The sequence below is a fragment of the Pseudophryne corroboree genome, chromosome 10 (genome assembly GCF_028390025.1).
Source record: "Pseudophryne corroboree isolate aPseCor3 chromosome 10, aPseCor3.hap2, whole genome shotgun sequence".
Classification (NCBI taxonomy): Eukaryota; Metazoa; Chordata; class Amphibia; order Anura; family Myobatrachidae; genus Pseudophryne; species Pseudophryne corroboree.
Genome location: NC_086453.1, coordinates 360707626 through 360725592, shown reverse-complemented (window position 1 = coordinate 360725592; position 17967 = coordinate 360707626). Strand labels below are relative to the sequence as shown.

The following is a 17967-nucleotide window of genomic DNA, read 5'->3' as shown; positions in this document are numbered from 1 at the left end:
GCAATACCACCGGCTCTACAATCAATGAGCCAACGTTTCCTTGATCGTGGATATTCTAAGGAGGAGATTGATTTGGCACTCCAAAAAATTGGCCAAATAAAAAGGAAAGAACTCCTATCCAAAAAAGACGCCTCTACCATCAAAGATAATGACAGATTTAATTTTGTCAGCATGTACACGACTGCTTCTCGATTTATCCGTAATAAGATTCAGGAACATTGGCACCTTATCGATACGGATCCAGAACTATCAAAAGCCATTCCGCAACCACCACGATTCGCATACAAACGAGGACCCAATCTGAAAGACTTGTTGGTTGTAACAGATTTCTCCAAGAGAAAGAAGCGTACAGCCTCTAACTGGTTGACCACTAAAACAGGGGTCTTTAAATGCACGGGTTGTCCAAACTGTTCATTCCTGCTACTTGGCAATCGGTTCACTAACCCTCAGGATAAGAAGACCTACACTATCAGACAGAGACTTGACTGCAATAGTAAATTTGTAGTCTACGTGTTGAAATGTCCATGCAATTTGCTATATGTTGGGAAGACCAGCAGGATGCTAAAAGAGCGTCTAAGCCAACATCGTTCAACAATTAAAAAGAGCATTACACAGGGTGGAATTTCAAGTGACTTCTCAACCTTACCTGTTGCAAGACATTTTATGGAGGCTAAGCATTCCATTAATCAACTCAAGTGTTGCATCTTGGACCAAATTCCACCACTACAAAGGGGCGGTGATCGCAATAAAATTATTTTGCAAAGAGAACACCAATGGATTGATAGATTACATTCATTGGCCCCGAATGGGCTCAACGAGGAATTCCGTTTAGGATGCTTCCTGTGACTCGATATAACCACATACTGTGACTAATGTTTTGGTTTACTTTTCTTAGACACCGCCGTGTGTCATGTTTATCACTTGACACCTATTAATGCTCTTTGACATGGTCTCTCACTCACTGGGCCAATTGGGCTCTTGTCTATTGCATAATGGAGATATAACTGCACACCGTATAGGCTGATACTACCATACCACACTGGATCCCATCCGATCCCGTCTGATCTTGGAAATTAAGCAGTGATGGGCCTAGTAAGTACCGCACTTGGAGACAAGGTGGGAATACTAGGTGTTGTATCAATAATATCGGTGGACGTTTTTCTTGGTTACTGTCATTGCTCATTGTGGATAGATTTTTACTATCATACATGATATGAGGTAATTTGGTTGTGATACAGGTGCAGATACTCATACTATGAAATGCAGTTAGTTATGGGCACGTCTATCGGATACTATCTTACCACGCTGGAAATCATCCAATCTCGTCCGATCTTGGCAATTAAGCAACGTTGGGCCCAATCAGTACCATACTTGGAGACGGTATGGGAATACTGGGTTGTGTACCCAGAGACACGATTGTCCCATACTGATTAGTCTGCATTCCCGTTATATGCCTGACATTATCAGGTTTTCACACTATTATGCTGTACTCTGCACCTGCTGGATACACTTGATCCCTCCAGCCAGGATTAATTCACTCCGTTTTGGTGGAGTGCAGAATTTGCATCTATAACCCCTGAGCGACATGATACCATTGCCACCTTTGAATATATTGTTTATACCATGTTTATGTGGTGCTATAACCAACATTTCTTTGAGCAGGTTATTACCATTGCTGTGCAGGATGACACTGATTGGTTCTTTTTGCCGTGTATGTTTACATTCTATTTTTTGTAATTGATTTTTATTCCTCATTATTCAGCTGTCAGTGTTTCCGTGCCGCCGGCGCACTGTGGGGTTAAATACTCTACATTTGTGCCTGTGTCCGGGATTACAGACAGCAGCAACCTCGTCTGCACGCCGCTGTACTTACAATACAGATTGTCCCACGCTACATTACTGTTGCGCTGCCGGAGCAGGTCGCTAAGGAGAGGGCCGGATTTGTGTACCTTAGCAACACATCCCATGTGCGGGCAGGAGCCAATCAGGTAGCAGCTATGACGCGCTGCTTCCGGCCGTCCCGTTCGGACATTCTGGCGCCTTCTCTGCTATTTAAGATAGCTCTGGACGGAGTGACAGCTGCCCCTGATGAAGACCACCAAGTGTTGAAACGGCTGTCGGGCGAACTGTAACAGTGGGGTGTATCCTAGATGTCTTATCAGGAATAAAAAACCCTTTTTTTCATCAACTAAAAACGTGAGTGCTGGTCTAATTCTTTTTTCAGCCATGGAAAAAGTGAGTGTGTATATTAATTATTAGGACCTTGCACCAACTAAACTTTTTGATATTGGACATAGAGTGCTGTCACCTTGCCATATATATATATATATATATATATATATATATACACCACTTGACTCTCATAAAACCCCCACGCAGCACATGTATTCGTACACACAAACTGAATGGATGCAGCTTCTACAGATCCTCTAATTTGCATATCAACAGATGTTCACATGCTTGATGTTCAGGAGAGTGGTTGAACAGGTTCATTAACATTTCAATTGCTTATCTTGTAGCAAACAGAAGGTTAACAAATCCTGGAGAGAAAAAAAGACGTTATATCTGTGTGTAATTCTTACATCAAGTATTCATCTCACTATAAACTCTCATTAGGCCCAATTGAAACTATTTGTAATTGACTATGGCATGGGTTAATTAAATTCATTGGTAGCTTTTAAATGGTGTTGGATTTGTACATATATATTGTTTATTTGTGACCAGAAACAGATTGTTTAATCATACTGAAAGTCAGCTGTTATCTAGGTGGATACAGAGTGACCTTTACGTACCTAAAATGGCCACTGCTCCTCCCACTTATTCCCAGCCATGTGCATGGACAAAATGGTGGTCTCACTATGTGAACAGAAATACAAACACTAGCTCTTTTGTCACAAATAAATCCCAATTTATACAAGCACAGGAAGTTGCCCTAATAGACAATTCAGACTGGATGGTAACAACTCTTCCACACGCTTTTTCAGCGCGAACAAAGCTTTGCTACTTTAGGCCTATATTAGAAGTATGCGAATAGGCCTCAGCATGCTAACACAGCTATATAATACCTATGCACCAACTTTTAAATGCTCTTTAAATTTACTTAACAGATAAACAATTCAATCTGAATCAAACACAATATGACTAAATTGAACCTTGTTCAGCAGCAATAAAAATACGCTGTAGCATTTAAAAAATTGTGTGTGTTTTTTTGTCACACACACAACAAAGAAATATATTGTCCCTTGAATTTCATATCAGTGCCTTAGTGATAACACATATAAAAAAAAAACGGCATGATGTTCAGCAGCATCTAGATTCATCCATCTTTAGCTGGTAGACCACAGCAGCGTCTGTACAGCGCATCATTAAGTACGTGATATCGCGGATGCAGCCCCCAACTGAGAAGTTCAGATTATTTCTAATAAATATTTAAAATGCCAGCGTTAATATATGCTGCAGACGCATGGCACATCTTATTACCATATACGATAAAAGTGCGCTGTACGTCGCAAACACTACATCCCTTAAGAGAAAACAAGCAATCGCACACAGTGGCTAAGGTCCAACGCTCAGAGATGTATATATTTGATATTAAAAGGGTATGCATACAATATAACACATGTACAGCATATATATGGGTACAGTGTTACAATTACACAAGAAACAGTTGTTGTTACAGTAGGATCAATTACAGCCAGCATACTTTACCCTGTCCCTCAATGCACAGTCCTCTCCATCTTTGAATCTGCCTCAACAGCAAACAGAACTTCTTGGGTGAGGGGAAAATACCTATATACTGTGTATTGGGGGAAGTACATGTCTGGGACTGAGTCTTCTGTTATTGGTCCAGGGGAGGGTGATCTCTCATTCATGATGTGTTATTGGTCAGTTCATATGCAAGCAACGTACAGCCTTAAAGATCACATCATAGGGATTAGCCACTGGTTTCTGCTGCACACATGCTGTCTTTGTTCTAATAAGAGTGACTTTAGATTTCATACATTTAATCATAACTAATCATTGCAATGTGCTACAATCTAACCACAGCTATCAAATTAACACACTCATTCCCTTGATCATTTTGACTCCAACCATGACATGTTTATCTTGTTCTGTTCCAATAAAACATATATATGATGTTATAACTCTCTTATATAAATACAATATAATGTCTGGTGCTTGACAAATGTTCAATTTATGTGTTGTATGAAATATGTGTTGAATATATCTTTGTGTCTTGTCTGTGTGAATGCATATGCTACCATATATCGCTGTGTACACTGCATGTATGCTCACGCACAGCGACCCATCTGTTTGAAGTTTGTATGTGGTGTGTACATAATATTTTTGACTTCGACAGTCCACCCTTTGACAGTAGACAATTACTGTCATAACTGTCACACTAAACATAATTACAAAAAAATATTTCAAACACATAATCGGTGACCTAGACACACATATGCATTCAGTTCACAAATCAGACATTGACTATATTTGGGGAAGACAGGGAGGAGGATGGGACATCCTATATATGCAGTCGGCGGTCACGGGACCACTGGTTGGGTGTGGGACAACATTCAACCTTTAGAGTATGCTGGGACAGTGCTATGGCCTATGATGTCTGATTTGAATGAAAGTTGCACACATACATGTATCTACGTCTTTGTACACTGATGTTCGGATTCGATAGAGGTTTTGCTGGGTAGAGGGAGAAAACACAAAGAAATCATGAAAGAGACATAACATTTTCGTGTTATACATTCCTATCACTCCCTGAACATTGATTGCATTTCTGGATCGTATGCTAGGTCTGTTTCATCATTGAACAAGGGTTATTAGCAGTATCATTCCTAGATAACATAAACCTTCGGAGTTCAGGGAGAGCCATTCGTAAACTTTTCTTCCACATATATTAATGAGCTCTTTATCTGCTATGTGTGAATAGGCCATTTTCTGATTGTTCCTGATTACCTCCCAATTTCCTGATTTCCTGAAATTGGTGAGATTTAAACATACCAGGAATTTATCTATGGTACTGGTGGATCTTAAGACTAGGGGGTCTAGTTATATTATATTCCTTGTCCACCTGTTCCCCCCTCCGTGTAATTCAAGTACCTCAAATAACTCTAAAGAATATGGCACTAATCCTGTTTTATTTGGTCTTAGAGGTACCCGTGAGCACATCCAACATTCCATTTGGTTTAAGACCTTACCCACTAGTGAGTGGTAATCACTCAAGGGATTTCTGTCAAATGCTGCCTTATTGCTAGACTGACATCTCTGGATGCAATCATCTTCATTTATAGTGTCACAATAACTACAAAATACAGTATTCCTCAGACAATAGCCTATCACATTACCTCCGAACTCCGTAACTACTAGACCTTTGATTTTTCTCTTGCTTTAAACAAAGTGATAGGCTGATCCTGGGATCCTATAAAGACATCACTCCTTTCTCCAGAACCAGTTCCAGTCCAACACTCGACTCCTCATGAAAACCTCATAAAAATAGAATGTCCAGAAAAAAAAATGTTTGTCAACAGGAAAATGAAAGATAGAACAAAACAAATTTTGCCCATAGCAATCCATTACAATGACTAGTCTTTCTGCAATCTTTTAGTACGCTCAGGTAGGGTTCAACAGTGCCGCCTCTCAGTCTTCACGGAACAGTCTCTCGGGTGATACTTCTGCGATCTCACTCCATTTATGAGTTCCTTCCCGGACTACCGACTTTCCTGCAATGGAAATTCGTAGACCCAAGTCTCTCTCTTGGATACTTTCACTGGGATCGTGCTGTCAACAAAACTTGGTACGGTCCTTCCCAACTATCTATTAGGCAACCTGAGTGTAAGAACAATCACACAGTCTCTTGGTTCACAATCAAGACAGTTAGTAGTTGGCATATCAGGAATCAACAGTTTCAAGTTCTTTTGTAAAGTTCTCAAATGCTGGCTCATCTCGAAAAGGTACTGTACTGTAACCTCATTGGTGTATTTCTGATCATGGTGCGGATCAATCATGACATGAGGTTGTCTTCCAAAAAAAAGCAAAAAAACAAAACAAAAATGTCAAAGAGGATGATTCATTATGTGGGGATCTGGGAGTGGTTCCGATGCTACATAACACTAGTGGCAGTGTCTATGACCACAATAGTCCAGTTTCAAGCTATCACTTTGCTCCTACTCCTAATGATACCATATCTACACACAAATTTCTGCACAATTTTATTTGCGGTAAACACAGCAGTATTTGTGGCAGCAGGAAATGCCTCTACCCAGTTTCAGTAAACATCAGTGCACACCAATACATATTTCAAATTCCTACAGGGTGCTAACTGTACGAAGTCGATTTGTGTTACCTGAAATAAGTCCGTCTGCAGGAGGAGTATGGGATGGCTCTGTTGGTACTACCTTACCAAATGTTCATCCTCATGCAAGTAAGACAGGTCATTGCATTCCTGCTTGCCTGAGAAGGACACCCTGGTACATGCTAGTAAGCTCTTACCAATTTGCATATACCTTCCTAACCCTAGGTGAGTCAGACCATGTGCCGCCTCAGCTAGGCCTGGGAGATACATCCTGGGGGCCACTGGTTTACCTTGTCCATCTCTCCAAAGTCCTGAGGACTCCTGACCATACCCCTTTCCCTTCCAGACCTCCTTTTCCTGTAGGGAACACAAATTTGCATCTCAATTTAATTGTAGTGTGTTTGCAATGTAGAGTACCATGAGCATAACTCAAAAAAAAAAAACATCTCTAGAGGGAAAAATAAATAAATTCAGGTCTGCGTTCATCAACAGGCTGTCACTTATGTCTGGTCTCGTAGTAAAGGTCTGATTCAGATAATCCATACCATCATGCATATCAGAGTCTAAACAAAATTTCCCTTCACCAGTATTCTCTTCCTCCCACCCTTTGTGCATTACAAGGCACACTACAGTAATAGACTGGTGCCATCGTGCTGATGAGACATACCGAGTTCGGGCAGAACTTTGAAGTACCAATACGGCATGTGGTGTATGAACTGTCAAATCATGTTCCAGTACTATGTCCCAGGTATATGACCCTTGTCCTACACAACTATAGTTTATCCCTTGAGACCTTGTGTCCTGTCTGGAAGAGACGAAACAGAAACTGCTTCGTATCTGCCAGGGACGACTCAAATGAATCAGCGCACAACAAAAAAGTCATCATCATATTGTATCAGCACCGACCCATTCTCAGGCTGAAAGGACTGTAAACAGTCATGTAGAGCTTGGGAGACAATACTCAGGCTGTCACTCGAAACCTTGGGAGAATCGGGTCCATGTATTGTACCCCCTTTGTGAATGCAAAAGATGAAGAGGAAACTGTGAAGAAACAGAATAGAGGTTGGTGACAGATAAGTTTGTGGAGGTGGAGAGGATTTTATTAAAATGACAACTAAATTGGGCACTATGTGGAATTGATCAACTACTTGGTCTACCCCCCTTAAAGCTGGTGCTTGCTGTGTTACTACTGGGACTACCTCAGCCATCAATCCAGTGTCCTGTCCATCCTAATTTCATAGGGAACCCAGTATCTGTGAGATAATTTCCTCTACCTGTGATGGACATGAATCTAGAACAGTGGAATGCAACATTAGTCTTTGAGGAGTATCTAACATACCTTGTACTTCCTGAGCGAGAGTACAATATATGTATTTCATATTTCAATTTACATAACAAAATCTCTGTCGATTAAGTTAATCAGGGGCCACTGCTGCTAGGAAAAAAAAAGAAAAGGGTTTAGCATCATAGAGGCCCAATCGTAACTTCTGCAGGTTTTGTCAACGGGTAATGTTGCACTTCTCTCATTCCTCCCATTTGCCAAATTAGTGTTTACAAGTGATCTTATCCTGACGGAGAATTTTATAGTACTGCAAAAAAAACACAAACAAGCTTCTAGGTCATGCAAAGTATTCATTCAATCCTTCTTATCCTGTATTAAGGGTCTGTACATGGTCCAACAAACATTTCCAAGCTTATCTGGTCTAGGGCATTACTAGAAATGAATACTTCTTATATGGTAATTAAAAAGTAATAGCCGGGGGTTACCCTATCTCTGTCTGCTTTCCTGCTGGGAAACAATAATGTGCGGACAGGATATTCTCCATTTATGACGTTACTTTCTTAATTTTTATTATTTTATATTTGGGTTTTACTATATATGTACTTGAATGGCTCCATACTTACCAGTTCCACTGGTCTCAGCCACTTCCCCTGCAGGCCACAGCTCCTCTTTTACTCCTCTGAGTGCATGAGAAATGGCTGAAACCAATCAGGTCACCATCTCCTCCTAAATAAAACTTTGACATTCATTAGTATATATATAGGTTACATTCATATTTTTCATATTTTTATTTTTATTATTTTCTATAGTTTGTATGCTGGCTGTAACTGCTTCCACATCCACATACGGTGGTGTACTTGCTTTCTCTTTTTTTCTTATTCATTGTTGCTAAGAGTTCAAACAGTTATTATATTTCCGTTCTTGTCTTATATGACTTTGGTTAAAAATACTACCTGCAATACCTCAGGATCAAAACCAACCACCAATCACTGGAAACGATGCCCTATCATCAACAGTCATTCATACCCATTTGTATCAAAAAGCCTCTGCGTGTGGACCATTCTTCCCACACATTATAAACCGAGCGGACCCTCTTGGCCTCTGCTCTCCAGCCTGAACCCTGGCTGCCGAACGTTTCTCGCTTGTGCACTTCGCTCCCATCGTGGACTTTTTGACACGATCCCCAAATGGACAATACGAGCAAACGGTGAAAGTTATCCGAGTTTTCTCACCAACTCATTCTCAGCTGGAATGTACCACGACTCACTCCAATAGTGAACCCCGCGTACCCAGTGAGGCTCCAAAAAAGACCCCACAGCACTGTAAGTGTTGATGTATTAACAGCAATAAATCAATATGCCACCTTTTCAGTGGAGGTTACAGGCCTTTGCTTTTTGGTTTCTATCCACTGGAATTTTCTTGGGTGAGAAACAACTTATTGATCACCCTATCCAGTGAATGTCCACCAGGAAGATTTCCTGAGAGCGAGTCAGCAAAAAATTCCTTCTATTTTACACAAAACACGTCTGCATATGCTCTACACTGCGCGTATGATGACGCAATTGTGGACAAAGAACGCAACTGGTATCACATTGCGCTGTGTATCACACAATCGTCCAATCGCACAGCTTATAGATACTTGTTATCTATACGCCCTACGATCACACTAGTCGAATTCACAAGCTGCGCTCCACAGCCGGAGCGTAACACCAAAACCTTAAATCAATCTACCACTATCTATCACGCTCCTCCGCACGTTTTTCCTGTAAAAACACACACACTACGTGCCTCAATACTAGTCAATACGCAAGGTTGCTAGCCTTCACGCCGCCAAGCCTCTGCTAACTCAGAGTCTCCCACGGGATCCCGGTTTCCGGGGTTCAATACATCCACACCTACTTTCAACTCACACTAATACACAATGTTTTCTGTACAGAGAAATATCACTCCCTCTGATTGATAGCTTGTCCCAGAGGTAGTACACTTTAAACAAATATTATAGTAATCTGCTTTTACAATTAGAGTTACTCGTTAATGTATAACTATGTCTTTTATCCCGCCTTAAATTAAACTTCTATTGTGTGGTTAAAAACCTGCGCTCGTTACTTTACACAACCTTGCATAAGCACGCAACCATGCATGTAATCGCGCCACGTGCGTGTTCCCGTATGCTTACCTTACGTACTTTTTCTACCATACCACGTGTACACCGTGCTTTCGCACCTAAATTTTCCACACTTATCATGATCAATGTAAGCACTGCAACAAATTTGTGTTTCTGCTGCTCACTACACAATGCGCCTTTGTTCCTTACACACGCTGGATGTCGCCCACATGGGTAATCTTCCGTTGAGTGCTGCCTAAACTTTTAGGTTGGAACTGAGAGTTGTATGTGTTCTACAATTCACCCATTTAAACAAATACACAAAATGTATAACAAAAAAAGTATCCGATTCTATGCAGATTTATAATGACTATTGACTATAATTTAAATACTATGATTCAGATTGGATAGCTATCTTGCAGAACATACACCGATATAAATATACACATTTTATATAATAGTATATATATATATATATATATATATATACACCACTTGACTCTCATAAAACCCCCACGCAGCACATGTATTCGTACACACAAACTGAATGGATGCAGCTTCTACAGATCCTCTAATTTGCATATCAACAGATGTTCACATGCTTGATGTTCAGGAGAGTGGTTGAACAGGTTCATTAACATTTCAATTGCTTATCTTGTAGCAAACAGAAGGTTAACAAATCCTGGAGAGAAAAAAAGACGTTATATCTGTGTGTAATTCTTACATCAAGTATTCATCTCACTATAAACTCTCATTAGGCCCAATTGAAACTATTTGTAATTGACTATGGCATGGGTTAATTAAATTCATTGGTAGCTTTTAAATGGTGTTGGATTTGTACATATATATTGTTTATTTGTGACCAGAAACAGATTGTTTAATCATACTGAAAGTCAGCTGTTATCTAGGTGGATACAGAGTGACCTTTACGTACCTAAAATGGCCACTGCTCCTCCCACTTATTCCCAGCCATGTGCATGGACAAAATGGTGGTCTCACTATGTGAACAGAAATACAAACACTAGCTCTTTTGTCACAAATAAATCCCAATTTATACAAGCACAGGAAGTTGCCCTAATAGACAATTCAGACTGGATGGTAACAACTCTTCCACACGCTTTTTCAGCGCGAACAAAGCTTTGCTACTTTAGGCCTATATTAGAAGTATGCGAATAGGCCTCAGCATGCTAACACAGCTATATAATACCTATGCACCAACTTTTAAATGCTCTTTAAATTTACTTAACAGATAAACAATTCAATCTGAATCAAACACAATATGACTAAATTGAACCTTGTTCAGCAGCAATAAAAATACGCTGTAGCATTTAAAAAATTGTGTGTGTTTTTTTGTCACACACACAACAAAGAAATATATTGTCCCTTGAATTTCATATCAGTGCCTTAGTGATAACACATATAAAAAAAAACGGCATGATGTTCAGCAGCATCTAGATTCATCCATCTTTAGCTGGTAGACCACAGCAGCGTCTGTACAGCGCATCATTAAGTACGTGATATCGCGGATGCAGCCCCCAACTGAGAAGTTCAGATTATTTCTAATAAATATTTAAAATGCCAGCGTTAATATATGCTGCAGACGCATGGCACATCTTATTACCATATACGATAAAAGTGCGCTGTACGTCGCAAACACTACATCCCTTAAGAGAAAACAAGCAATCGCACACAGTGGCTGAGGTTTAATGCTTAGAGATGTATATATTTGATATTAAAAGGGTTTGCATACAGTATAACACATGTACAGCATATATATGGTTACAGTGTTACAATTACACAAGAAGCAGTTGTTGTTACAGTAGGATCAATTACAGCCAGCATACTTTACCCTGTCCATCAATGCACAGTCCTCTCCATCTTTGAATCTGCCTCAACAGCAACAACAGCAAACAGAACTTCTTGGGGGGGGGGGGGGAAATACCTATAAACTGTGTATTGGGGGGAAGTACATGTCTGGGACTGAGTCTTCTGTTATTTGTCCAGGGGAGGGTGATCTCTCATTCATGATGTGTTATTGGTCAGTTCATATGCAAGCAACTTCCAGCCTTGAAGATGACATCATAGGGATTAGCCACTGGTTATTGCTGCACACATGCTGTCTTTGTTCTAATAAGAGTACCTTTAGATTTCATACATTTAATCATAACTAATCATTGCAATGTGCTACAATCTAACCACAGCTATCAAATTAACACACTCATTCCCTTGATCATTTTGATTCCAAGCATGACTTGTTTATCTTGTTATGTTCCAATAATACATATATATCTGATGTTATAACTCTCTTATATAAATACATTATAATGTCTGGTGCTTGACATGTTCAATTTATGTATTGTATGAAATATGTGTTGAATATATCTTTGTGGCTTGTCTGTGTGAATGCGTATGCTACCATATATCACTGTGCATGCTGCGTGTATGCCCATGCAAAGCGACCCATCTGTTTGAAGTTTGTATGTGGTGTGTATGTAATATTTTTGACTTCGACAAAAGTTTGAATTAAACACTTACACACTCATACATAATTACCTACATCACACACCGCTATTCATGTCCACTAGTCCATGTAAAATCCAATAGGGAACCTGTAAAATAAAAATATATATACAAAAACTCCTGTGTAGATTGGTCCTCTTCTTTCCCTGTAGGCATTCATGGGTTAAAAAGAACCCCGAAACACCTGAACCACACGCTTTCCCAGAATGTCGGGCCCCCCGTGACTGCTGTTACTAGAGGACCCGGCAGTCATTCAGGGAGTGCCACATCATAGTGCTCTTCTCATTGGCTGTGCTCTCCTGGCCTGTCAATCATGCAGAGCGCTCTGGCTATAATGGAGGATCACGGCCCTCCATTATAGTGTATGGTGAGAAAATTGTAGTCTGAGTGACCTAAGTTAAACCCGAGGTTAGCAGCTGACCAAAATTTTACCACCATAGACTATAATGGAGGACCGCGATACTCCATTATAGCCGGTGCTCTCTGCCTGATTCACCGGCCAAGAGCACACAGCCAATCAGGAGAGTGCTATGATGTGGCACTCCCTGATTGGCTGCCGGGTACTCTAGTTACGGCAGTCCCGGGGGGTCCCGGCATTTGGGAAAAGGAGATCCATGTGTAAACATGGATCCCCTTTATTCGTGTGGTTCGGGTGTTTCACGGATATCTTTTAACCCATGGATTCCTACAGGGAAAGAAAAGGACCGATCTACACAGGATTTTTTGTGAGTATATGTTTTTTTATTTTACAGGTTCCCTATTGGATTCTACGTAGACAAGTGTAGGTGAATGGCTGCGTGGGATGTAGGTCAGAATGTGTGAGTGTGTAAGTGTGTTTTATTAAAATTTAACTTTCATGGTGTGCTGTGTTTTTTTGGGGGGGATTTCTTTTGTTGTGGAACTACAGGTACCAATGGGCCTGGTAATTTCCTGCATGATGGTACTTGTGGATCTTTAAGTACCAGCATGCGGGAGAGGCTTGATGGGACTTGTAGTTCCACAAAAAAATATATCTTTTTTTACATTTTAGTTGGCTATCAGTCCTCCATCCACTGCCTACGGATGAGGGAGACAGCCTTTGGCTTCACCCATGGTTTTTGGGTGCTTGGAGTGGGGGACCCCTTTATTTAAGGGGTCCCCACACTCCACCAGGGAACCCCAGCCAGGGGTAACTAGCTGGAGGGATAATTCCATGGATGTAGGGACCAACATAAATGTATCCCCCGGCTGTGGTATTATGTCTCTGGCCAGTGGAGCCCGGTGCTGGTTTAAAAAATATGGAGGAAACCTACTTCTTTTGTCCCCCATATATTTGGAACCAGGTCCGGCCCAAGAGTCCGGTGCTGGTTGATTAAATACTGGGGAACACTACGCTATTTTTTTTCCGATATTTTAACAACCAGGACCAGTTCAAGAGCCCGGGGCTGGTTATGCTTAAGAGGGGGTACCCCATGCAATTTTGTTGTGTGGATTTTTAACTCTTTCAGTAATGTACACAATGAAGCCCTGCACTGATCTCACTGATCCAGCTGGACTTCATTATGTTAAGTCCGGCAGTGTTTTACTATTCTCTCCTGTAAAACACTGCCTGCAATACGAATTTCATCGACATCAGTGAACTCGTATTGAAAAAACATGGTAGTTTAGTAAATTTCCATGTTTTTTCTCAAAAAGTTGTAATCTTACACTGCCGGTTTCAGCCGAGATTGATATCTGCTGATATCGGCAGAAATATGAATCTTACTATATATACCCCAAGATGTCAGGATCCTAAGCATCAGATGCTGCTGTTCCTAATATGGCTTCCGGGATTCCAAGCGCCGGGATCCTGATACCATCCTGATAACTTAATATGATGTATTTCATGGGATACGCACTGCCGACGTCAAATGTAGGAGATGGTCATAATAATGTGACTTGACCATGTATAATTATATTACTACTGACTGATGTGTCCAGTTTCCACCGGGAAAAGGTTTGCTGGGCAAAACATTTTATCCCTTTTCACCCCCTTAGAAGTTGAATTTAGAAAAACCCCTGCTTATTGGGTGGCTGCAAATAACTGTCACAGTTTGCAGACCATTCAGCAGGTCACATGATCCAGCAGGTGCACAGGGAGAGATCACCAACTGTAAAATTTTCAAGAGCACAATGGTGACAACATGTAAATGGCAGGTGGGTGTTTTGCCACATACAGTATCTCTGAAATAAAACAACCAATTACCATGCCAATATTTCTCTGCAAATCTATGGACCAGGATGTTTAATTTGGTAGATGATATGACCTGCTCAGACAACGCCATAATAGAAATATGTCACTCATAATAGTCGTCAGTCTTCTTTTAATATATAGATATTTATACTGCTGTATATTTACACTACATAGTGTAGTTGTTATACTTCATTTGGATTCCCTGCAATCATTCTAATTCTCTATCAAAAAGAAAGAATAATGAAATATAATTAGTATATACCTACTTTTGGGCCACTCTGTATATATTTTATAAAAAGGTTCAGAAAGCACCTCATCCTCATTACAAAAGCTTGTGTCCATTATTTGGAAATTATGAAGACTCTGATATATTATATAACAATGTATCTTTATTACTCAATAATCTGGGATTCCTGTCATTTATATAGTATTACAGGGTTGGGGAAATAAAAACACATGACAGGCACGTTCCTGGTGTAACAGTGTCTTTACTGATAGCAGACATTGTACATCATCAAATACAGATAGTAGCCTTCAAAACAGGCATAGTAATTAAATAAACAGGTGTACTCAAACAACCCAGCACCAGATTCTCTAGAGTTCATTCTGCTGCCCTGGAGTGTAGCCATCTCCTGCCATGCTTGCCAGCACACTCTGGCCTACTTACAGGCCACTATTCAGCATCAGTGCCCAGAACAACAGGCTGATGAGAGGTCTAAGATCTTCCTGTTATTTGGTGATGATTCCCAGCTGTATTTGGCAGCCTGGAAAACCCAGAGTTCCAAACCACCATTGCTTCTGAATAGTGCACAGGCTTTGCTTTCCTCTCCCTTGGAAAGAGCTGATCTCACAGGAATGTGGGCAATTCAGGTGAAAGACAACCCCTCTCACCACAATTAATATTGTAAAACACACAAATACGTACCAAGAAAAAAAGAGTTGGTCATGTGTCAGTGTGTGATGATCAGATGATTTTCCTTTATAATTATGAGATAATCTGGAGGTTATTTTGTGTCATTATCAGATAGATGATCAGGAGGTTACTTTGTGTCAGTGTGAGATTATCAGGTGACAGTTTTCTGTACATATGAGATGATTATGTGATTATGAAATGGTCTTGTATACATTTGAGAGGAGCAGCAGCTGGTCTTGTGTCAGTATGCGATAATAAGGTTATGATATGACGTAAATAGGAGATGCTCAATAGATTGTCTTGTGTCAGTGCAAGATGATCAGGACATGGGGCTTAATTCATGTTTGTATGATATGGCCGATGTTCATGCAATGAAGTGATTATCGTCAGACTGCACGTGCTGCAATCACAATACCCATGTGCAAAGGTGCGGCTGGAATCTTTCTCACAATGAGGATTTTAGGAAAAAGTGATTGACACAAAGTGACTGTTTGGAGTTGTTAACGAGGAGTGGTTTGAAAAACACAGGCATGTCATGGCCTTTTTTACAGCATGTGTCTGCAGTCATCTGTGAGCCCATACATTGTAAAACATGATGTATGAGTTCCTACTGCTGTATCCAGTCTGCTTAGCTATAGGGAAACCCTTAGCATTGATTTACTTCTTATTTGTGTATTGTAAGTCACAAATGTGAACCTAATTGTGAGTGAGTTTGCAATGGCTCCGGTGGGTGACTCTTTTGATTTCTAGGTGGTAGCTTGGCTTGCTATTATCAGTTCCACAGCTAGATAATTGCTTTAAACAAAAATGAATTAAGCCCATGTTCTTGTGTCAGCATGAGATGATGAGAAGATGATCTTGTGTCAGTGAGAGGATCTGGAGGTGGCCTTGCATCAGTGTGAGATGATCAGGAAATGGCCTTGTGTCAGTGTGAGATGATCAGGAGATGGTCTTGTACCAGTGTGAGATGAAAGAGATGGCCTTGTGTCAGTGTGAAGTGATCAAGAGATGATCTTGTGTCAGTGTAAAATGACACTGGAGATGGCCTTGTTTTAGCGTGAGATGATACAGAGATGGATTTTTGTCAGTGTGAGATGACAGAGATGGCCTATTGTCAGTGTGAAATGATCCGGATATGGCCTTGTGACAAAGTCAGATGAACTGGAGATGACCTTCTGTCAGTGTAAGATGATCAAGAGATGGGTTTGTGTCAGTGTGATATGATCAGATGATGGCCATGTGTCAGTGTGAGATGATCAGGAGATGGCCATGTGTCATTGTGAGATGATCAAGAGATTAAGATTCCCTCTCCTAAGCCTGCCTCCAGACTCCTGTGAACTAGCTAGCGAGAGTCTGGTGGCTGACTTAGGAAAGGGAATCCTAATTGCGAGTCCTAGGGTTCTGTTTGGTGGCTGTGGTATACAGCGCAGCTTGCCAATACCAGACACATGCCAGCACATATATTACATACAACTACACATGTTTGTTTATGTATGTTTATTGTTCGACCCCTGCACAAGGTAGTCTGCACTGCAGCCTAGGGATTTCATTCACCACTTGATTTCATTGAAAAACATGGGTTCTTTTTTTCTTGGAAGTTGTGACTGGATGACCTCACTCAGCCAGACTATCATAGATTTTTATCCACTGATTTGTTAAAAAGGGTGGTTATTTCTCCCGGTGTAACCTGAGTGCACTCACTTCACTATTGCTAGGTATTCTGTTTCATCATCAGTAACATGGTACAGACCATGTAAATGATTAGGAGCTTAGTTAAAAAAAAAAATTACATGCAGATAAGGAGCTCCTGAGATTCCAGCTCCTTTCTCCCTGCATACCTCTCAATTTCTAGCCTTTGTTTCTCCATCTCCTTCCCATACCCTTAGTCTGCTAGCAGGAACCGCTGTGAGAGGTCCGCGGAATCAGGGAGTGTTTGTGTACACTCCTGCGGATTGTGGCCTACTCACGAGCCAAAGCCGGGACTAAAGTGCGTGGGCGATCCAGGCTGGACTTCTGGGATTGGGGTGGCTGCGCTACGTCACCTCCGATGGGCTACTAATGCTTGCTGCTACCGCTGGAGTGTTCCCAGTGGCTTACTGAGTCTGTGCCCTCTGCTTCCTACCTCCATGGCTGCTCACAGGCCGGGAGTGCTGTGTGGGGTGCTCTGCCTGAAGGGGAGCTGGCAGCTGCCAGTGGCCATCTTGGATTCCTGTACAGCAATGTTTATCTCTTCCCCTGAGCCTCAGCCCTAGGCAGCACTGGGACAAAGGGTCTCCTCTATGGTGCTGCTCCTCCTGTCCATTCCTCCTCGCTACAGTCATTATCAGCTGGAGTTAACCCTGGATTTTTGGACTCTCTTATTCCATCGCAAGGTACCAGTTTGAGACTTTCCTCTGTTCTGTGTGTGCCCGGCCTGCTGGTTGCATTAGTGCTGTCTATCTCATGTGCTCATATTTGGATGTGCGTCTGATGTAATCTGTCCTCTCCATACACCCACCCAGAGTTTCCGTGTATGAATCTTAGTTTCTTTTGGAACCAGCATACCTTTGTGTCTGCTGGACTCCTGATATATTGATACCTTATCTTCCTGCATATTTGCATTGATATTATAATTCTTTTGGAAATGCCT

The 17967-nt window shown here is 41.1% G+C and overlaps 1 pseudogene; it reads left to right on the top strand.

The window, feature by feature from the left end:
- The first annotated feature begins 1021 nt into the window (after positions 1–1021).
- On the top strand, positions 1022–1141 carry LOC134968129 (5S ribosomal RNA; annotated as a pseudogene).
- Positions 1142–17967: the final 16826 nt, after the last annotated feature.